Source organism: Chlamydotis macqueenii, chromosome 1 (genome assembly GCF_036417535.1).
Source record: "Chlamydotis macqueenii isolate bChlMac1 chromosome 1, bChlMac1.mat, whole genome shotgun sequence".
Taxonomy (NCBI): domain Eukaryota; kingdom Metazoa; phylum Chordata; class Aves; order Otidiformes; family Otididae; genus Chlamydotis; species Chlamydotis macqueenii.
This window is the reverse complement of record NC_141556.1, coordinates 22,613,864-22,637,930: the sequence shown is the minus strand read 5'-3', so window position 1 is coordinate 22,637,930 and position 24,067 is coordinate 22,613,864. Positions and strand designations below refer to the sequence as shown.

Below are 24,067 nucleotides of genomic sequence, written 5' to 3'. Positions count from 1 at the left end.
TGGCATTATAGACAGGCAGCGCATATTCCCCAATAAACTGTGCAAGCATTTAGATAGTATTTGAAACCCTAAAATAAACAAAAAACTCACTGTTAAATTGTAAAATTTATGCTTTATAATATTTTGTATTAATACTAATAATCTATACTAATCATTTATACTACGCCAATCATTTTTATACTGATATAATAAAGCAACTTAGGTACATTTTACTTTTGCTGAGCCTTTGCAATTTTGTATATGTAACTTCTACTGACGTGAGTAAGACTGAGGTTATATACTGCATTTTATTTTCTTTCATACATCAGATAAAAGTGTGGCACATTGCAAGTACTGTTACCGTCCTTTTTTTATTAAAATTGAACCTACGCTCTTGCTCAATTTGCTTCAGCATGTCCTATGGAATTACCATTCTTCAGAAGAAGAGATGTGACATCTGATATTGCAGAAAGGATTCAGATGACTGCAGACAGAATGTCTTGCCACAACAAGCCAGTGTACAATCTTCACTCATTTTCTGTCAGAGAAGAGTGACACATATTGATGAGGACCAAGCCTTTGCTTATCAAGAGCGCTATATTTTTAAGCAGCAGACAGAAAGGGTAGGGGGCAAATTCCTGATGAATTCTTCATGCCCTACACCTTCTATCTTGATGAGCTGTACCAGCTCTGGCTCGGACAGAGTTGTCCTTCTTCATAGCAGCCTGTATGATGCCACATTTTGGGTCTGTGACTAAACCAGTGTTCATCAGACGCAAGTGTTTTGGCCATGGCTGAGCAGTGCTTGCACAGTGTCAAGGCATTCTCTTCCCCTCACGAGTGAGTAGGCTACTGGTAGGCAAGAAACTGGTAGGGGACAAAGCCAGGAGAGGTGACCTGAATTGGCCAAAGGGATATTCCATACCATATGTCGTTGTGCTCAGTGATAAAAGCTCAAGGAAAGGAGGAGGAAGGGGAGATGCTTGTTTATGGCATTTGTCTTCCCAACTAACCATTACGCGTGCTGAGGTCCTACATTCCAGGGAGTGGAAAGTAGTGAATAAATGCCTTATTTTGCTTTCCTTGCATGTGCAGCTTTTGCTTCACCTATTAAACTGTCTTTATCGCAATCCACAAGTCTTTTCACGTTCTTTCCTTTTTCTCCCCATACCAGGGGAAAGGTGAGTGAGCAAGCAGCTGGGTGGGTTCTCAGTTGCTGGCCAGAGTCAACCCACCACATAACCTTTATGATTTTCACCTAAGCCAGAGCAACTCTGATTTTGCTGCATTTAAGTATAAGGTGCTTTTTACTTCCTCATAAGCATTGTATACAGCATCAAGTCAGCACATTGCAGCAATTTTAAGTAGACAACTAAAATCTTACTGTGGTGTGGTTATCCACTTCTGGAAGGAAATAAGGCATCTTTTCTGCTTTGCAGTGTTGTTTTAAGCATGCTTTTCAAAGTGGCTTTAATAGATCAGCAAATATAACCCATTATCTTTTAAATCATGGTTTTAAGACAAGGCTTTGAGAGCTCAGCTTCTAGTTTTTGAACAACTGAAGCTGTCAGTACAGTCCTGCACCACACAACTGCACAATTAAGGAACAATTAAGTGACAAATGCATCATTTCACAGATTATAATATATTTTATCTAAACCTTTTATATGAGTGAGACGCTTTCACATAAAGCTTTCACATTGCCCAGGTTAATAAAAGTATAGTCACACCAAAACATTGTCTTTATGCAGAGTGCCCAATTAGACTTCCCTTTTTTGCCCCCACCTAGGATTTTCCAAAGTCAGTCTTGACTACCTTAAAAGGACCTGCCGTCATGATTTTTTCCAGAATGGTACCCCCAGGGAGTGATAAAACTTGAAAAATGAATAGTATCCTGAGTCATCCACACAGAATGTTGCCTACTACATCATAGCAGATGGGATTAAAAATGGGGAAAAGTCTCCCAATGCAATGTCAAAGGGGAAAATTCTTTTGTCCTTGAAAAGGAAAAAGGAAAAACAGGAATGTGTTTGCTGTTGCATATATGAAATATGTGAAATGGAGATGTCCTTGTATTTTGCTTTATGCCTTTAACTGAATTCAATGATGCCACTGTGGGCTAGATACACTCACATCACCCCTGCCAGGCAGGACTGATTGAGGATTTGGACCTACAGACACCTAATTTGTGAACTTTGAAGGTCTCTGGAGAGGTACAGATGCAGAGCTGTTCTGCTCAGCTAAGATGGGAGTTCCCCTGCTCTTCTCTATTTGAAATGTAAATACCAAACCAGGTTTTTGCTACAAATCATAGATTGCATGAGGCATGTGAAGACGAAAAAAAGCAAATATTTGTGAAGAAGATATGAAGGTTCTTTGTAAATCTGTTTTTATGGGCTTAACTATTAATTTAGATCTTAAGTTTAGACACCACTCTTAAAATATTTTGGCTTTGATGTTTCAAAGTGATCCAGCAAATCTTAGTCCTGTTACATGTATCATATTAATTTGACTTAAAAGTCACTATCAACAGTTGTTTGTTGTTACTATCAATAAAATAAAAAAAAAATTAGATATTTACTTATTGCTGTACAGAAAATAGGGATGAAGTGTTTTTTCCATAAACACATAAAAAGTAACATACTTAATCATTTTCCTTTGAAGCATCAAGCCAATAAACTATAGGCAAGAAGTCCAGCCCTTATTTAAGAAGAGGGTAACTGCCAGTACTGCAAGTTTCCTTGCCATCAGCTAGACTTAAGTGCTTTACATTCTTCCTTCCACTTCCCAGGTACCATTGTCTAATACCGTATCACTAGATGAGCTTTGTTTAATTTAGCAATCTGCAATATGAAATATTCTCCTAATAGCCTTCATTATCATGACAAGCTATGTGTACATCTGTGTGTGTGGTGTGTTACTCATCTGGAGCAAAAGTGTCCAGCAAAGCAGAACAGGAGCAGACCCTGAACAATAAAAATACACTACAAAACTGACACCTGTTGGTACCAAGTGTGCCAAACTATAATGGCATCTTTACAATTCTACATTTTCCAAGAGCTCAACCTAAATTAATATACCCCCATCTCCACAGATAAGTCAGTCACCTGGATATGAGGAACGAAATGCAAGACGAAACCTGAAGACTTGATCCTTAGTCTTTCTGGAAGTAGAGATCCATATCTGCTGACATCCGTGTGCAGCTGAGGTTAGTAACAGTTACAACAGATCAGTGCACACCAATGCGTGTTGCGTGTCTAGAAATTGTTTCAGCATTCCTGACATCAGGATGTCAACCATAGCAAGCAATACATCCAGGAAAGCATTGAAAGAAATATTGTCATTTAGTCACAAAAGTTTTTTGGTTTACATCGCTGTAAGTGTAAGATGGAACCTGGAAATGAAATACCAATCTTCAAGACAACAAGCAAGTTAAATGAAAGCTGTTTAAGAACGAACTAGCAATGTGATATCTTTGTCATTGCTCCCTTCCTGCAAAAAGGTGAGATGAGTTTGACTAGAACAATAAAAGAGTGAAGCTGCACTGTGCCATTCCTCTTATCATAGCAGTGGTCTGTGCATCCACATGAGCTTTTTAATGAGGAATTGCTAAATGAGGAGGTAAGCTCTACAGAAAAACAAGCAAACAAAAAGGCAACTGGATCTGCTTGCTTTTCAGTATAACAAGCTCCTCTGCTCCCCTACTGGCTGTCCTCACAGAAGATAAAGACCTACTGCTGTAATCAGCTACTGTAATTACCCTCCAGAGTAAAGATGTGTGATTTGAAAACCGAGGCTTTCCAAGTTCAGCACCTAATGACAAAGCCAACTCTCATGACCCCGTTCCACAGTGCATTTAGCAATGCAATGTGGTACATTAGTAACAGCCTTCTAAACTCTTGCTGACCTAAAAAGCAATGTTTCAGTATATGCCCTGTGTTTTCTACTGCATGACTCCAATATTTCTGAAAAGAAGCAACATCAGCAACAAATTGAATGCTAAATTGAACTGGCAGCAAATCCTGTAGCCATTCAAGGTCACAGAATAGTCTTGTCTTCACTTGTCTGGTGATTGGTAGCCTCCTTTTCAACAGTTCAATAATTAATTCAGCCTTCAGCACATTAAAAAACAATTCCTCTTCCAAGGTAAATGAGAGTTCAAAAACCCCTCCAGTTCCCAGTCTGTGTCATGTATGGGCTCCAGCACTTTCCCTGTGACCTGTTTGCCCTCCTTCCCTCGGAGGAATGGTCTCTTGACTGAAGGACATTACCACGTCTCCTCAACGCAGCACTAACTCTTAGATGTGCATTATGCGCTGCTGTGATGCAAGCATTTACAGGAAAGGAAGTAAGGGACAGGATCAGCCTAGATATTCAAATCTGCAGGAAGCAAGTTAGACTGGCAGACCATGATTAGTCAAACTGAACTGTGCTCAGAGGAAGACCTAAGTCTGATAATCCTAGAGGGCTGTTCACCCCAGCTGTGTAATGATTTACACAGTGGAAATTGCCTGTGCCAGTCATTTGTATCTGAGATGCAAAGTACGAAATGGATAAGATTCACCCGTTTGCAAAGTAACCAAGACTTCAAACAAGATTTGTTGTGGTTCAGCCTGTTTCACAGTTCTGGAGTATAACATCTGTGAAAGATACCAGACAATGAAAATATTGAACTTTGTTAGACAGAATGGTGAAAGAGAAGTGAGGTAACCACTTTTATTCTTACTTTCTTTACAGTAAATATATTCGCGTTAATACGGATCCAGCATGGTCTGAGTCACAATGGAATGTGGCATTCCTACACTAAATCACGGGAGTCAGTAAACCTGTTACTCTCACCTTGCTCTGCAGGCACAGAATTTTAGCTGTGTCACATCATGGAAAAGTGTAGCATAAAATGTCAGGAGGTAAAGAGGACTCGACAACTGTGTCATGCCCTCCAGATCTGCTGCAAAGACTGCAATAACATATCAGAGCAGTTTCCAAGAGAGTACTTTTCTCCACAAAATCCCCATGGTGCTACACAGACGGACTCTGCCATCTCTGTTTACCCTGAGATCCTGTTTACCCCCATGCAAGACTGTGAGTGAAGGGCCCTTTACATCAGCTTCAACAATGTCTATGAAGAGAGAATTGTTTCCTGGAACTTCATATAGCTCTTGCACTGATACAGGGCTGAGGTGGGAGCTAGGAACAGTCTCATTGCATTTGTTTCAAAGCTGCCTCTTTTTGAGAGGTTAACTTTCTTTCTCACACAGACCAACAAAAGGTTAACAGCAGCCTACACTCTCTCCAAATTGGTCTGTGGCAATTCCATGCTGAGATTGTGACACCGGTCACAAGTGGTCTTCCCCAGGGGTCGGTGCTGGGGCCTGTCCTCTTCAATATCTTTATTGATGATCTGGATGAGGGCATTGAGTGCACCCTCAGTAAGTTCACAGATGACACCAAATTGGCTGGGAGTGTGGATCTGCCTGGGGGTAGCAAGGCCCTACAGAGGGATCTGGACAGGCTGGAGAGCTGGGCTGAAGCCAATGGGATGAGGTTCAACAAGACCAAATGCCGAGTCCTGCACTTCGGCCACAACAACCCCAGGCAGCACTATAGGCTTGGGGAGGAGTGGCTGGAGGACTGTGTGGAGGAAACGGACCCGGGGGTACTGATTGATGCTCGGCTGAGCATGAGCCAACAGTGTGCCCGGGTGGCCAAGAAGGCCAACGGCATCCTGGCTTGCATCAAAAACAGTGTTACTAGCAGGAACAGGGAGGTAATTGTCCCCCTGTACTCGGCACTGGTGAGGCTGCACCTCGAGTACTGTGTTCAGTTTTGGGCCCCTCACTGCAAGAAAGACATTGAGGCCCTGCAACGCGTTCAGAGGAGGGCTACGAAGCTGGTGAGGGGTCTGGAGCACAGGCCTTATGAGGAGCGGCTGAGGGAGCTGGGATTGTTCAGTCTGGAGAAGAGGAGGCTCAGGGGAGACCTTATAGCTCTCTATAACTTCCTGAAGGGAGGTTGTAGTGAGCTAGGGGTCGGCCTTTTCTCTCGTGTAGACAGTGATAGAACTAGAGGCAATGGTTTCAAGCTGCGCCAGGGGAGATTCAGGCTGGACATTAGGAAATATTACTTCTCGGAAAGGGTAGTCAGGCACTGGAATGCACTGCCCAGGAAGGTGGTGGAGTCACCGACCATGGGGGTGTTCAAGAAACGTTTGGATGTTGTGTTGAGGGATATGATTTAGCTGAGAAGTATTGGTGATGGTTGGACTGGATGATCTTTTAGGTCTTTTCCAATCTTGATAATTCTGTGATTCTGTGATTCTGTGATTTTAGATTCTGTGTAGGTGCCTCTGCTTAAGGAACCATTCGTATGTTCCTTTTATTCACAGCAGAATAAACATTTCAAATGAAACTGGGGAAAGAGAAAAAAAAAAAACCAAAACAAACTCCACCCAACTTGTAACATCTCCCAGGAAAAGGACCTGTGGACTGGTTGCTGAGAAAACACACTCAAACACCCCTGTGTTAGCAGATTTTTATGCTCCTCAGTGCAGGGACATGTATTACCACATGTTTGTGAAACAGCTACAATCATAATTTGTCTACAAATCTAATCAGGGAATCTGGACATCAAACCAGAGAAAATATTAAGTCCTAACTCTTCTCCAGTTCCTGCACAGCCTGTCAACTCCCTCTGATATACTACAAACAAATCAATGTTAGTCTTTTGCATAACAGTCCTTACCACATTTTACTGCTGCAAGGTTTTGGGTTTGAGGTTGTTGTTTTTTTTAATAAAGTAATAAATGAATTATGCAAGAACTGTATTAAGGGCAAAATGCACAGTTCATGCTGAACTAAAATAATTGACTTGTGAGTGACAAAATAATTATATATTCTGGGTATTTAGCTATTTTTATATGTTATAATTATTAACTTTGCTGACATAGGAAGAATACAGTGTTCCCAAAGATTAGTAATGTTGGATGAGTCGATACACAAGAATGCAACTTTCTTAAACACACATCCTCCAGAAAATTAAAAAATTTCCTGCCACCAATCAGTAAACTTGTGTTGCCGAGCACTTAGTGGTGTTTTTAACTTTACTTATTTTAAACTTTTGATCAGATGACCAGTCTTCTTCACGATCCATGTCAGTTTTTTGCTACTGATCACTCTAGCTTTTAAGTCAGAATCATTATTTCAGAATATAATATTAAATGTCAATATTGTTTTGTCGTTATTGCTGTAAAGCCACTTATAGCTTCAGTGATGAAGCAAGCTGAAGGTATGTAGGTGTTGCTCGGGGATAACAGATGCATTTTGCACTTACACCTGCTGCATCACGCAATATTAAAAACTAATTTGATGCAAGCACTTACTTTGCACACACTTCGCAGTCATGAATATTGTAGAAATTGGGGCAACAGATTTACAGGAAAAAAAAAAGCAGGAAAAAAAAACATTGAAAAGTGATACTCTGGGATTTATGAGATCAGATTTGCAATCTGAAGAGCAAGGTAAAAGAATATTAACCATTTAACGCAGCTAAAGGCTTGGCTCCAGACACATTCTAAAAGCCATTTAGAAATTTGGCTTATTCCTCATTTTATGAACTCGGGCATCAAAGTATCCTACAAACATTTCACCTTTTTCAGAAAAATCAAATGAGGCACAAAAATATTTTGTGAATGCTCTTATATTAATTAAGCTATCCAGAGCAATGAATATAGTTGGCAGTGTGGATGAAGCAATTACTTGACTTCAAATAGACAAATAATATCTTGAAAACCGCACGATCGTGTCAACCTAAAACACCAGGGTCAGATTTCAATGAACAGATCCCAGCTTCACTATTATTTTATTATATTAGTCTTAATGAATTGAGAAGGACTACATTCCAATAAAAGCAGGTAGACCATAGCCTCTTTTTACAATAAAACAACTGCAACAGTGTGTGGGCAGCTTCTGATCTTCTGCATGAGATACATTATTGATAGAAGGAGCAGTCCTTTCCATTAGAATTGAAAGAGTTTCCTATAATGAGCCAGAGTAGAGAATAGGGAGGACCAGGGGGAGGGTAAGGTTTCCAGAGATTCACTGGTGGACCACAGCTGGTGGATCTATTTGCTTCCAAACATAGCTCTTGCTCCCTCAGTGGCAACAGTAGAAATATCAGCAGCTTCTGTGACACAGTAGTAGTTCCTCTCACCCCTCCCCTGCTGCACTGTAGCCATAATGCTGGATGAAGGTAGAATTACTGCTTCTTGATGGTGCATGTTTCTTTTTCTCTGTCTTTCCCATGGTGTGACATACATACACTGATGCTGTTAAAAACCCTCTTCTAGTTTTAAACTAAATACACCCTAATTTAAGTAACAGCAGTATGTAAAATCTGTCTGTAACACCCTGAATACCCCATGACTTCATCTCCTACATACACCTTGAGAAATTTATCCTTTGCTTTGAGTTTCTGTATATGCATAGTTTGGCACAGATCAAAGTCAAGTGACGTGGCACAAACTGCCGTAACAACCCTTTCCTATAAAAGCCAGAGCCATACCTCCTGTTGTGGGGCAAAACAGCTTAATCCAGAATGTCTCCAAAAAACTGGTGCCAGGTGCTGCTTTCCACGTTCCTGCACCCAGCAGCAGGTGTGCTGGCCAGGAGCCACTACTTCTCAGTGCAGCAAACCACCACCAAGCAGTGGTGTCTTGCTTCTGTAATGGACCCTGCCTACCAAATCACACTTTTCAAGTTGGAGTGAGCTCAGCAGGAGCTGAGAAATTATATTTCTCATCTAGGAAACATGTCTCTATGTTTGGCAGCATGTTCTGGTGAGGTTTTTTTTTATTACTCCCTTATATTTTATTAGTCTCAGTAAGGCTAGATTTACCGGAAGGAGGAAACCTTTTCTCTCCACTTCTGATAACGGCATTCCCCATCCCCTCCTGCTGTTCTTGTAGTGCATTCTGCAGTGCCACGCTATGGCTGGTCTGTACCTCTCCCACAGAATCACTGGACTGTTGTTAATAAATATTTAGAGTATATATAGCAACAGGATCTACCTGCCAAAACGTGAGGGATTGGAGTTTTCTGATTTAGGATTTTGACCAGTTGTCTCACTAGTCAAGTGCATTGGCACCTTATCTTCTCTGGCAAAACTGCAGTTATTTCACTTGGATGAGGACCTAGCCACAGTTAGCTGTGTCTATGCTGTTGCCAAATGGGATTATTACAATAAATTATACATGTGGCTAGTTTTGAAGACCACCTGGAAGTAACAGCTAGAGCAGTATGTGGCTGCCCATGTAACAGCAGTATGTAAAATCTTTCTAGAACATTCTAAATACCCCATGGCTTAATTTCTTATGTACATCTTGAGAAGTTTATCCTTTGGTTTGAGTTTTTATGTCTATATGCATAGCTTGGCTACGATGAACAGTGTCAGCTGAGGCACATAGTGCTTTCCAAATACTGCACTTTCCACCTATTTGCATGTGGCTGTGGTGGAAATGATGCTGCTCTGTGAAGTCCTGCATGAGGCAGCCGCAGGCAGCCTGCCTCTGTCTCACAGGTGGCATTTTAGAGCAACCAAGCTGTGCTAGCTAAGAATCTGAGACTGGGGAGAGCGGGTGTTCTCACTGCAGTTCTCGATAGTACAATGTCCTCACCTATCTGCCAGAGTCCACAGCTGTTGATCAAATGATCAACACAGTGCAATACACATCAATTTTTCTCAAACCTCTGCTGTAACCATTGATTTTTAAGCTTTTTGTACAGAGCAATATGATCCATGTATACAGCTTGGACAGGCTGGTGGAGTGGCATATTGTAATGCCCCTAGCAGCAGCAGTAATGGCTTCATTGTTATGTATTTAAAAATCACACAATATTTAAAGATCAGAGCATGATCTATTATTTTCAAGAATGATTAAAAAATACTAAGCAGCAAACAAGGAAGCATAGCTTGCTCTACATTTTCTTCTATCAGAGATCAAGTAGTTGGGCTTCTTTGGCCCTGCTCCTCATACGTCCCCACCATGCCTTGCACATTATTTTCCCAACATGCCTCATCCCTCATATCACTGATGGATTTATATTCTGCTGAGCTCAATTGAGTACTTAGACAGTCAGAATCTGATCCCATTACATGTGTGTCAGCAGAACTAACTCCAGGGAAGTCAACAGAACCAAGTTAGATTTACAGACTTGGAGCCAAATTTTTAATTCACCACCCAACATCTGTCATAACCTCAAATTTAAACTCTCCATGGACATGACCTACATTCCTAAAGCTTACAGATGGTATTTTAATATTTCTATAAAAAGAAAAATCTTGCATGCCAAAGAAGTGTACTCAGTTCTTCTCATCTAAGATATCTGACATGCACCCTAATTCCTCAAGGAGTGTTTATAAGGGCAGCCAGTTGGAGCTAAGACAAAAGGAAAGGGAAAGAAAATAAGGCAGCTATGTCAACCGAAATGTCAAGGTGCTGGCTAGCCTAAAGCTCAGTTCCAAAACTAATTGGAAAGGGGAACTCAGATATATATTTTTTCCACATTTCCACCAATTCTTGTTTATTAAAACTTTCAGTGACCCTATCAAAACTGCGCTTGTCCTGAAAAGTCTGGAATCATCAATCCTTGCTCAGAACAGCTTTGAAATTATTTTTCATGCAGCTTTTGATGATAGAGTCTAAAATATATGCTGCTTCACAGTTAAACACAGAAAGAGTTCTCATGTTTGGACATACTTTCTCCAGTTAGGCTTTTTCTCTCTGCATTTTACACTGCAAGGAGCATTGATTAATGTGAATGTTTTAGCTGTAGTTGTTGTTTGTGTATAAACTTTTGTTAAAACAAGTACTGCAGAATAAATGACCTTTATACAGACACCTATTAAGGCACTAAAAGGCTTGGCTACATTCATCTGAGACGCGTATACATAACGTTTGGAACAATAAAGGGATCAGCAGCTGCAAGGGGTTTGAATTGAATTCTTTAACAATAGAAAAGTTTTTCAGGCCCAAATACCAGCAAAGAGAATTTTTTGCAGATAATCCAGGAGAAAGAAAATAATAAAAAAAAAATGCTAGCCAACTTTGCAGCAGTTAGCATAAGGGTGCCATCTGAAACATGTCAGCTTAAGAGTGCCCCATAGTACCATTCTTTTACACAACCATAGTATTGAGAACTGTTTCCCCAAATAATCCCAGATGGCATGCCACAAAATTTCAATTCATTTTAAAAGCTTTCTTTGCTGTTATTATGTGATTGAAAGTGCAAAAGCAAGTTGCCATTCTCATGGCACTATTTGCATTGGCTATTATCCCCTAAAATCCCCTTTAAACAGCTACATTGTCAGCCCATAGGCCTCATTTAGAACTACAAAAAAGCCCAGATTAATTCGATCAAAGGGAGAGCCAAGTACAAAATGCACTTTTCAAACTGTATCAGAGTAGGTTCCCTTTACAGATCACTGCATGGCTAGAGCATTGCAAAAAAAAAACCCGCCTGAAATAAAGCCTGAGCGCTAACAGAAATAACTGTGCATGTTTCACATGAAGCTTCTGGGGCTCTTCCAGGGCAAATCTCTCACTGCAAATGATTATAATAAAATATATTTAAATATAAGTCTGTAAATTAACTAGAAGCATCAGTTTTTGCCTGTTTGGCTTTCCGCCTCCTTTTTCAGGAAACACTGATGTATGGCATGGATGTCTTAGCCAGCTATAGACATTTCTGAAGTCTGTGTACATTGCAATTTTTAATTAATTAACTTAACAATGAGCAATGAAACTTCCAAAAGGTACAGATAACTCCCCCCGGAATTATTTTATTGCTATTGCAAAAAATCATCATCATCATCACTGGTGATGCACAAGAAAAAGAAAAAGCTGCTGGTATCATTTCTGAAAAATATTCTGTTTTATAATCTAAGGTGAACACTTTCAAATCAAGCATAACACAGATCCATAGATCTACGGCCAAAAAGTCTCTAGTGGCTTTTCAGTCTCACCTGGTGTTCTGATGAAAGGCAGTAATGCTGATATTTTTGTTTCTCACAGAAGCGCCTTCGGTGTCTCTGCACCGTCTCGCTCTCTCAGTCTCTACTGGTGTTTGCTTAGTGGTGCTGCCATCAGTTGTCTCACCCCCGGTCTGAAGCGGTTTCTTCGGCAGCTGCTTTTGTGTACCGAGAAGAACATTTTACAGAGTAAAGAACTGCAGCACAAAGGTAGAGCAATTGAACATGTGCAGCAATATGTGCCATTGCCTCTTAATGGACACATCAGGCTGAGAGAGACACACTGAAAAACTGAGCAGCTGCAACCAATATTAAAGTCATTTGCTGTAGGATGAAACTGGAGGAATACTTTTGTTAGCCACTTCCAATGGGGCTTAGATTTTTGAACAGTAGCATTTTAATATAGCAGTTGTATTTGTTTATTTACTTTTTGTATTTTATGGTATAAGTGTTTGTGTGGTGTTGGGAATAAATTCTTTGTAGGAAGAAAGTGTTCCTGTGGAGACAGAAATAGCTCCCATAGAGAAAAAGGCCTTGAAAATCTATGTAATAAATGTATATTTGTGAAAACTATTAATGCACTGGCATACAAACTTTGTTTTACTGCTTGCAATTATGAAAACCATTATTCTTATTTGTGATCTGGGGAACAAGAAAAGAGAAAAAGTTAATGTAAAGTTAGTTATGTATTTCAAGGGTGAACATTTTTTTAAAAAGCATCCAGTTACACTGTGAAAGAGTACATACTCAACTAGAGACACAGTTTGAGTTTTTAAAAATCTGTTAGATTTAGATATTTATATGTCATTCCACGTGTTCAATGGAAATAAATGCCAGCACATTTATGTTAGTCATAACAAGGTGCTCAGGTCTTTGTACAGAGCAGTTTACAGAGAAGTGCTTCAAACGAGCTGTTTTCCCCCCACCAAAAAAAAAAAAAAGATAACTTTAATCAGTACTTGTCCTAGACATCTCTTTACCATAAAGCATATGATTAATCATACTACTGCAACGCTTTCAGTACTAAGAAGTAGTTTCAGCCCATAGAAAAATATGAAAATATGATACTTTACAGAATGAGGCCCCAGTCCTGCAAGCATGCATGTTAAATCTCATTAAAACCCATTAGGTTGTAGAAAGGTTTGCAGAATCAGTTGCTCATGGCTAGATCCAAAGACACTTTTAGATGTCCAACTCTCTTTAAAAAGACCTAATTTAAACATAAAGATCTTCCAACACATGCTCAGCTTTTTTTTTGCCTAATCCTGGAAATGCCCAACCACTTACAGATACTTAATTCCCAACAGTGAAGTCCCATAAACTGAATCAGCTTGTAAGCATTCCCAGATTCAGATCATAACATGGAAGCCAATAACAGGGTAAATCCCTCTGGACCCATGAGCACAGAATCCCTGCCATTTAAGTCTGATCAAATAGGCACTCTCTAGCTACAGATATCAGATTACAGTCTGCACAAAGTATAGCCAGATGAGGCAACGCTTCTGCCACGCTCCCCTACTAAATCATTGAATCGTTAGAGCACTCTGCCTGGATGGCAAAGGGATTTGAACCCGCATCATCATCCCCAGGCAAAGGCAAATTGCAGCATGGATTATTCTACAGGGGGCACTCTGAGGATCTTGTGCAGGCTGAATTACCCTTTACATGGAATAATTAATATAGGGAAGGAAAAGACTAGACATAAATAGCACTTTGTAGTCTAGTGTCCGAAATACTCATCTGTCCAACAGCAGTTCATCTCCAAAGAATATGTAATGTAAAACACACATGTTCGTTGATCCTTTTGAGTCAGTCTCAGCAGTGAGCTGTGGAGTGATGTTCTTTCCCCAGCCAATGTATTACTCTATTCAAAGTGGGATACTTTTAATCCAAGGGATACTTGTCCCATCCAATCTATTTTACTTCAGTACTCTGCTATTTTGGATATCTAGGACTGAAATCTTTTAAAAAAAAATCAGGTTCAGATCTCAGAAAGAAGAAGGAATTGAACCTAAATCTCTTACATACAGAGTTGACATCAATGTCTTAGATTCAGCATCCCCTTAAACTATTTAATAAAAACCAAGAAGACAATATCACTAGCACTGTCCCCAGCTACATTTTTAAAAATAATTAAAAAAAAAAACCTACTGAATTGTACAAATTCTCTCATTAACTACCTAACACTACTACACCTTATAAAGGTAGTGACATTCAGCTGACAGCTCTCAGTTAAAATCCAGCAGATGAGATGTTTCCATCTGGCCCACTGCTGTTTCCCTAAAGGAGAGCAAGCAATGAACACTGCTCAAGCAGCCGTACTCTTCCTCCTGCTCTGCTAATTCCTTGCTACACAGATTTGACTGTAGCTGTGGGTGGAAGGAAGATGAGAAGAGGAAAGCTGGGGTACTGCTGTAAGACAAGGGATTTTCTCCAGCTTTATTGCACAGACATCTTTCTCTCCGCAGCAGAAATGCAACCTTCTGGGATGGACCAAGGAGACAGGGGTGACTCCAGAGGGGAAGTGAGTAAGGGAAGTCTGCAGCTGCCCTAGCATTGCAGGAAGAGAGGAGACTGCATTATCTGGTGGCAAAACCCAGCTCTCAGTTGGACTACCTGTAGAGATTATTACCTTAGACAATCTCTAAAAACCCCACACTGTAACATCCAGTGTGGCTATACTGAAATCCAGTTTTGGCTAGCCTTTATGAGCAAACTGATGCACCTCCTTCAGAGCTGCATTTTTCTTGTATATTGAAATTATTTCTATTGTATGAGCTTAGAACAGATTGAAGTTAATCAACACTACTGATGTCAGCATTTTCAAGTTTCTACCTAATTCTTTCTCATTTGTATGAGATACAGACACTTCTAATTAGTTCTTTCTAGGCTAAATCACTGTATTATCAGATTGCATAACAGAATACTGAAGAAAAATAAATAAATAAATAAATAAGGTTGCTGCCAGGAAGCTTTTATAAGACTGGATATTTTCCAAACAGCTGTAGGCTAAGAAGTGATAGGTCATGTTCTAGCTGTACATTACTGCAAATCTGGAATAACTTCATCAAAATCAATGCAGGAAAAGAGGTTCAGACCAATGTTTTAACAGTTGTTTCATACTCTTCCAAGATCCAAAGCTTTGGACCATTAAACTTAATCTGATCTTGAGACACTTGGTTATCTGTTCTAGAGATGCCCTTTATTTCTTTCATTTGCTGTTTTAAGTGTGATAACATTAGATTTCAAGGTTTCTAAGTGCTATTACAGCAAATAATGATCCATGACACTAAGTAGGCACTTGTTTGTGTCTACCCAGAATATCTGGAGAGCCCATTGAGTCTCCATATACAGAAATCTCATCCACATCTGTTGAGAAGTGGATGCAGAATTCCTTCCTGACACATGAGTCAGCATTGAGCCATTCCAGTCAAAGTCTCTGTGCCCATGGTGCTGAGACAATCTGCACAGGCACAGGTCAAGCATGCACTCAGAAGGTCTGGTGTGTCTGCACTGAATACATGTGACTTACCTCTTCATACACATCCAGTACCATTTGCTATATACCAGGGTGTTTTGGGAAAAAGACAACCCAGCTATTGCAAACATACAAAGAAAATCCTGCTTCTCCAGGCTTTCCAATATGGAGTACTGGATTTCATTATGTATGACTGGATGCCACATCTTCTCCCAGCTGCAGATGTGGCTGACAAATCTCAGGCACATAGAAATTATATTCCATGCCTTACCACAGCACCAATATAGTTTCAGGCGCTCCCATTATTTCCTGCTTTTGTCATAGTGTTTCAAAAGTAAACCTAAAGCATGACCTCAAACAGCCTTCAGAAAAGGAGGTGCAGCCCTGGCCCCCCACAGGGTATGTACTCACAGCTGAATTGCCCCTTTAGCAACCAGGTTATGGCTTATACTTAAGCTTTGATTTTTCAGGCTGATTTAAAGCATTGTCTCTCCTCAGGTACATTACAATAAAGCAACATATCGTAACAAAGGTAAAGCTTCTGTGAGAGGGTTCTCATTAAAGAAATTACAATTTCCTAACTAGAGGTCTACAGGGAAGGAAGACTTGTCTGACCACTACTGCTATTTACTTCTTATTAAACCAACGCCTCAGTAAAGCATTTATGGGGCAACAACAACCTACACTTCTCACAGAGGCTGATACCAAGAGGGCACCTCTTGCAACTCTCATGACCTGGTTGCACTTCTTACTTAGTTGAAAGGCTTCCATCACACACATACTCCTTTACACAAAATGGCTGCCATCTCCCTGTACTTCCACGGGGAGCTGAAATCAGAGGAGTTTCGCCCTTTCCTCTCTGTGCCTCCTTCTTAGTCTGGCCAAGAGACTCCCATGAGCAAAGCCAGCGACCGCTGCCTCGGCCTCTGCACTACTCTGTGGTGTAGTGAGGTGGGTGGAGCCCACTGCACCACAAAGCGGTAGCCATCTTGTCGGGGGCCATGGCTTTGACACCGAGCAGCAGCCATCTTGTTGTGGGACTCAGCTTCACTTTCCCTGCACAGCCCACAGCACAGGGGCTGTAAGGAGCTGTGCGCACCCCAGGTAAAGCACATGGGAGACGTGAGGAAGCCAAGGAAATGGTTGCCACAAAGTGGTTTAAAAGTTAGGTGGGGACAGGGGAAACTGCAGTTGACACTGCTAAAAAGCCCACCACCCAAAAGCATGTGGCCAACTGCTGATTGAAGAAAGGGTTGCAAGTATGTTGCTTTATGCCAGCACATTTAAAGTAGCTTTATTTAATCAGTAAAACATTGCAGGTAGTGTTAATAGCTGTTTCTTGTCCAAAATTAAACCCATCAGCAAAGTCAGATGAGTAGCAAATGTGTTACGTGCTCCTCCTCACCCCTGGTAGGTGTCTAGCAGGGCAATCTCTAGTGGGTAGCTGGAGAAAACAGCCACCAGCAAGTTATACATCTGGGGGACATGAAATAGCAGCGCTGATGATGGCACAAGTTTTCCAGCAGTGTAATTTGCAGCGATTTCTGTTTCTGCAGATGGGAGCTGCAGCTCTAACCTGGGGCAAAATATCCCATTTTTCTGAGACTGCATTTCAGCATGAGATGGGGGCAAAGGAGAAAAATCCAATATAACAGAAAGCAAAGGAGAGCTGGAGAAATCTGCTAGGGAGCCTGGGTAGAAGCTAAACCAGGGACAACGGCATGAAAAAACAGAAAACATGAAAGAAACCTTTCACTTCTCACATAATCTTGATGGTTGTGGTTTGTGCATTTGATTATTATGATATTAAACTGCACTTATTGTAATTATTAGATACTATTCATACATCTGTAGGTTTATTTTCATAAGAAGAATCTCAGTCTATTTTGTAGCAATAGAGCTAAACTGAGAAATTATATAGCATGAGGAGAGAAGCACTCCTGCCTCTGTACTTACTTATATCCTTTCATTTAGGTGTATTTATGTAGCTAGAAAATTAAGGAAACTATGCTAGTAAGTTGAGAATGCTTTACTTTTTTTTTTCAGGGTTTTAATTTTTTTTATATCCAGACTCCTTATTTAGATGTATACAATAAATAAAGATTCTACACGCAACGCTGTTAAATTAAAGAAAAATTGTGCTTTAGTTTGGTTTTCTCCAGCAATTGGCAAAATCACCAGTGTGGTTGATGTTGCAAATATTTCAGTACAAATATAAGTCTTTGTAGGACATATAACCCTTTTCTCACAAATAGCTGTAAAACTCAGCACTTACGTAACTGATCTGTGGGGTTTTATTATGAATTACTTTTTTTTTGTCTTCACTCCAAAGCCCTGGTAAGGGAGAGGTTTGAAGGAAAGGTAGAGAGGGGGTCAGGTGGGAACAAGTCAAGCCTGAAAAAAAAGTTTAGTGATGTGAACAGAAAGAAAGTAAATTGGTGCAAATTAGCATTTTATGCTCATTAGCTTTAGACTAAGAAGTAACTTTTATCAAAATCAGATAATAGAAAAGCTGAAAAACTTTATGACTGAAAAAAAAAAAAACCTTGAAAATTAAAAATAAACTTCCTCTCTGGGCAGTATAGTGGATAACAGCATTCAATTAGTAGAGGGTTAATAGGTTCTAGCTGGTGTATCCTACTAGTTTAGGGGTAGATTATAAAAGAAAGGGGAAGCAGGGTTAGAAAGGGTGTGTTCTTTTTCTGCCTGCCCTGGTTGCTCTGTGGTTTTTAGTTTGATTGTGCGGTTCCCTGACTGCCGTGTGGACAATAAAGCATTCTGTGAGGGAAAGTCTCTAAAAGAATTTGGGCTGGAAGTTTACTTTCTTTCTCTGCAGTAATTCACACAGAGGGAGGGCTTCTTAATGCCTTGAAATATCTATTAATGGCTACTACTAGAATTAAATATTGGACTCCAATAAATTAAAGAATCTCCTATGGAAGTTTATTTGTGCTTATAGCAGCAAAGGCCCTGGCAGCTATATGGGGTGTTGCTGCTGGGAATTTATTTCCATTGTGGTGGCTTCTTTTGACAATGTGTGAAAATTTAACTGGCTGCAGTTTAAGATTGAAAGTGTAAACCACACCATTCGCAAGAGTTGTGTTTTACAATACAGACCTACTACACAACACACGCGACTGTAGGAATTGCAGATTAAAACCGATGGGCCGTATAAACTCTGTGTTTGGCTGGGGCAGAAAGAGGTTAAAAGTCTGACCTGCAAACAAATCTGGTGCTAGGTCTACCTCACAACTGCAGCTTTTGGTATGGGAAAACATTTAAGGCAATTTAAATGCTACCTCAAACAAAGGAGCCAGTTTAGTGAATCACAGACTTGCTGACCAAACAGCCTACAGTGTTTCTTAGATTTGCTTGAATTCTGACATATTATGGAGCATAATTTACTCCAAAAGTACACGTGAAGTTAGAAAGGGCCCTTCAGATGAACTTTTGCCATAAGGCCGTCTAACAATGGCCAAGCATCCAACATTCCCAGACTACAAATCCTAATAACGTATTGCCATTGCAAGAAACATAAACATTAACATAAAAATTCTTTCCAGATTTTCCAGTGGCTTGTCACAATCTCATATTATCTCAATTTTATCTGGATTAAGCTTTAGTCTGGCAACCTTAGTCTAGGCCTCATTGTCAATTAGATATTAAATGTGGAAGAGGATAGTCAGACCTGCTCAGGTATCCAGCTCTGGTTAGAGGGAACAGGCTAGCAATTGAACAGTTGGTGAAGTAAACCGATAACCTTTTCTGTGATAGTCATTTACAAAGTAATGATGACTTGAGAAGCTGCTAAAGCAAAATTTGAATTTTTCAATTTTTTTCACTGACAATATTGATTTACTAATTAATCTGGAAAAACTATTTTTATTTTGGGACATTAGAACATTTGGAAAATATGGAGGTTCGTATGAGCTCAGCCTCCTAATCTAATTTTCATGATGACCAATATGACTGGCACAAATCAATATAGCAGCCAGTTCAGATATGATTGGTCAAAGGCTCTACTGCTCTACTCTTAAGTCATAAACATCAGTTTCATCATTTACCTCGCAGTTCATTCATCTTCCCATCTGAATGCCAGGAAACATATTTGGTGTGAGTCATTTTGTTATAAATACATGAGCATATTGAAAACAGTTGATAAACGCAGATACTTGGCAAACATTCATAACTGTTTCATTTCAATACTTGCTTAGTAATCCTTAAGGATGGGAAATAAAAATACATTTTTAAAAAATCAGAAATCATTCAGTGCCTACATTAGTAGTGAAAAGCCATGATTTATGCCAGCTAAGAGTGATTTCACAGGCATTGAAATTGAGTTCTAGTTTTATAGTCCGATCCAATAAACATTGGATGGGTACGTTGACTAAATTCCATATTCAGATAATTGCTTTCCTGTTTGATTACTAATTGCGTTTACAGGTCAAAGTAGACTACCCTGAGATCAATCTGCTGCCAGACAGCACCGGCCAACGAACTAATCCAGAGTCCATGTAAACTCAATGCTCACATGCCTTTGAGTGCAGTTTCTATCGGTCGTTCTAAGTGTATGTAATGCTCCTCCTTGCTACACCTGACAAACCAATATACTGGTGGTAGGCAGAGTTCTGTGTACATATTGCAGAGAACTTGGTTTTAAATAGTATCTTTAGAAATATACTATTGTATTAATAGTTTTTATTCCCAGTCTCTATAAATAAGATTTCAGCTCTCCTCTAAAGCTTGAGGTTCATGCTTTTCCTGTGATGTATGACTTCCTGTACCCTCTCATCACATTTCCTCAGCCTAAGACAGAGTGAGAGCGTATATTTTATAAGATGCTTCAGCGAAGTGATAAGCACGCTAGTTACAGTTAAAATATTTTGGCCAACTTGAGTGCTGATAGGCTGGCACTTAATATTGAACACAGGACCACAGTGAGGTATCTGCCTATGGAGACTTTCTGCCAAGCATCAGCACTTGTCCCTGACTGATGGCCAAATGCCCCACTCTTAACACATTCTCATGGTAGTTTCCTCTAGAAAGGTATCCTCTGAAACATCTCCATGCTCCCAAACACTGTAACATGAGATGTGCTCTGACTTCTCAGGCCATCTTATCTGAAAAATACATGATTAGAGAAGTCCTCTGTGAGAATATGAAAAAGGCTTCTGCATGCACCAGAGCAGACTATCAAATAGCCTTTTTGTCGAACTACTGAACTACATTTCACCTACACAGTGTGGTTAATGAGCCCCATTTTGCTTGCCAGCTGGCAGTCAAGTGCACAGGAAAGAACAAGGACAGAACTTCTCATTTCAGCAGCAGTTTGCATCTAGATTGGCTTAAACTGATGGTGAACTACTCAGCACTGAGAGAGAGCAGAAGCACACAAGATCTAGCATTAGATCCTCTGGGAGGAGATGGAGATCTGTTCAGTGGAAGACAGGGCATCCATAGATGTACAGACACCCATGTGGTACTCTGTGCATGTGCAAACTGGGCTTACAGCACAAGAACATCTAATAGGCATTATTCAAAGCACCAGAGCTGGCTGGTTGGGTACCTGTGTGTTCTGCTTTAAAGCTTTCCTCACCTTTTTCATCACTCAGTGTCCAAAAACCATGAGAGGGTGGTGGTGACTTAGAAAGGTGATGGATCTTGTCATCTGGCATAGCAGACACAGAGAGGAAGCTATTTCCAGTGAGATTTTACAGCAGCTGCAGCTCTCAGGAATGGCGTATTTTTGAGTACCAGCTACCAGTGCACTATGATACCTCAAACACCCAGGCTCCAGGCAGTTGTCCTAGTTTGAAGCCATGTCCAACTGCCTGGGATTGCATGAGTAACATCTCTCACTCACAATAACAGTCACTGTTCATGCGATGTCCAGGGCCACCTTAAAAGAGCCCTGCTAGCATTACAGCTGTCTACCCACTGTGAAAACCAGAAGTTATTTTGTTACAGGGGGCACAACAGGCTGAGGGTATGTCAGTGCCCCAGTGAAAAGGGAAAGCAGCCAAGCTCATTTTAAACTAGCTAACTGACGTTACCTTAGACATCTTAGCTGCTGTAGGATGTTTAGGCTTGCCTGATTTATCCCACTTAGACATTAGTGATAGACTGCAATAACTTCTCATTCTGCCAGGGTGCTCTCCTTATCCAAGCTGCAACCTGTCCAGCCAGAGTATCAAACAGAGAAAGAGAGAAGTTAGGCTAAGGGAAGAAGATCAATATGAAAAGAGAGACCAGGAATAGGATGACCCCATAGCTGCTTTTTACCTTGAACTGTTTTGTGGAGAATCTGAAAAATTTAGTTCACTTTAGAAAGCTGGAAGAAATTGCACAGGTACTTTACTCGTGCTAGGTATGGATTTGTTTAAATGACTTCAGGCTGAGCCTAGATTACATCTGGTTCCACGGGGGTCTGTAGCATATGGGCTGGTCAGTATATGAGTTACTGGGCTACACTAGCCCTGAGCTGAAGGAGCCCTGGGGCTTGCTGCATTCACGCCCACTGTCCTGGCTGCAAAGAGCGAGAGCTGGTGCAGCTTCTCCGGGGCTGCGCTTCCAGGGCCGCTGCACAACACCACCATCAAGTGGTCTCTGCACCACAGTGCAGTAGTGTGCCAAGCCCCGCGTCCCTTTCAAAATGGGAATAGTGTTGCTGAGTTTTCCAAAGATACAAAAATCAAATGTCTCTTCAACATCACATGAGACTTCATCATAAGAGAGCGTTCATGTTTAATGGCTCCTCTCCTATGACATATCCCACGACCGTTGCTCTTTCATCAAACATGCCAGTGAGTTTATTTCTCAGAATATTTGGAAAGAAAGTAAACTACTTGTAATTAAACTAGCTTCACAGAAAACTTTATATTTGGGTTACACCTATTGTAGTTAGACAGATACTTTCTTAAACTATTGTTCTTTTGTGTTTCTCCATTATTTATATCAAATTTCCATACCAAAAATTAAAGTTAAGAAAATATATATGAAACTTAGATAATGCTGTCTCAGGGCATGGCAACCTGCATTTTCACTGCTGACCCTTCCGTGATTGCCTGCAGAGAATTATGGCTTGAACATTTATCAAAGATTTTTCTATAGAAGCCTATCCACTGGTGGCATGTACAGAATTATCCTCTTGTTCTTTGTGTTTGAAGAGGATTTGAATGCACCATTACTGCTGTTTAGTACTGTGATTTTTGATAGCTCCATTTTCCTTTTTACTTGGTCTCCTGTGATACAGCTTTTTTCTCTTTGAAATGTATAATACTGAGCAAAGTCATTCAGAAGATTTCAGATCAGTGCTAAATAAATTCCCAATAGCATGCTGAATTGGAATATGTATTAATGTGACTCCCCTTTCAAAAACTTCCTAGCCTCTGTCTTTCCACAAAGGTAGAACATAAAAGGATCTGTGTAGCGGTTTTGTCAGGCTACTTAAGAGTCAATACATGTCTGTAGGAATCTAGGACTTGGCGTGGTCCCATGTAGCCTAGAAGTTTTTTTGGAAGTTAGCTGGAGTCTGTTACTCAACAGCTCTCAGCCGATGGGAAAGTCACCACCATTTGCAGTGTAGATTACCCACTCATCCTGATGTTTCACTAATTTGACCTTGATGTGCTGGATGAATCTGCAGCACATGCTGAAAACAGATGTATAGGTTACTTAAATGTGTATCTCTAAACTTCTTGAATTGCATCTCCTCCCTTCCCTCTAAGTTTTCTTATATATGAATAACTTATCATTTTGTGCTAATTTAAATTGCTGAATAGTGGATCAAATGGTCTAAAAATTACCGGGAGTTCAGTATGTCCTCACTTAGACGTCACAGAATTACATAAGGGTGAGGGGTTAGAAAGGGTCATTTTAGCCAGATGCTGAACTGAGGAGGGTCAAATACTTACCAGCTATTTGGACAGCTTATCTGAGTCACTCCAGTGGAGATTTCATATCAGTCTTAGGCTCTAGTGCTTTATCATCCCAATTAGGCTGCTGTGCCAACTTCAATACAAGAAAAATGAATTTCTTATTGTTACTGTCATCTTCTCTACTAAAGCTGTTTTACACAGTAGAAGATTAGTATGATGTACTCCATTAGATTTTTCTTCCATATATTTAACTATACCAGTTCCTTCATGTTCAGTTTCTAAACATCCTTATCTTGTTCTTCTTTGGACTCTCTCCATCATGGTTTTGTTTTTCTCAAAGTGAGTACCTATAATGGGGCACTGTCTGTGTTTGAGTTCTGCCCTTTTTAAAGTATCACTGCTGGAGTTGCAACACAGAGTCTGTGTGAGACTGTGAGAACAGGCCTTTGATAAAGAAGAACTGTAAGGCTTTATCCTTATATACATCTATTAATGACCTGCCCATTATCGTGCTGTCCTGAAGGAGTCCTTGTAAGCACAAGATCAACCATTTGAACTGGCCTTTATGAGCAGCAAGGCTCAGCTGATCACCAGTAATTCACTAAGCCACAACATCTCAGCTTTCTCAGCCAGCAGCCTGTGACTGCCTTTAAGGTAGCCTCATGGGAGAGCAGTTGGTTCAAAACTTTCTGAGAATCAAGTCATGTTA

At 40.3% G+C, this 24,067-nt stretch overlaps 1 long non-coding RNA gene across 1 annotated transcript in view; it reads right to left on the bottom strand.

Annotated features, from left to right (window-relative positions):
• LOC147601986 (uncharacterized) overlaps nt 1–24,067 on the bottom strand; it is a 36,340-nt gene that overhangs the window by 9,589 nt on the left and 2,684 nt on the right. Inside the window, exon 2 of the long non-coding RNA XR_015257556.1 lies at nt 11,998–12,161. This is a non-coding gene — a long non-coding RNA (uncharacterized LOC147601986). The remainder of the gene's footprint in view (nt 1–11,997; nt 12,162–24,067) is intronic.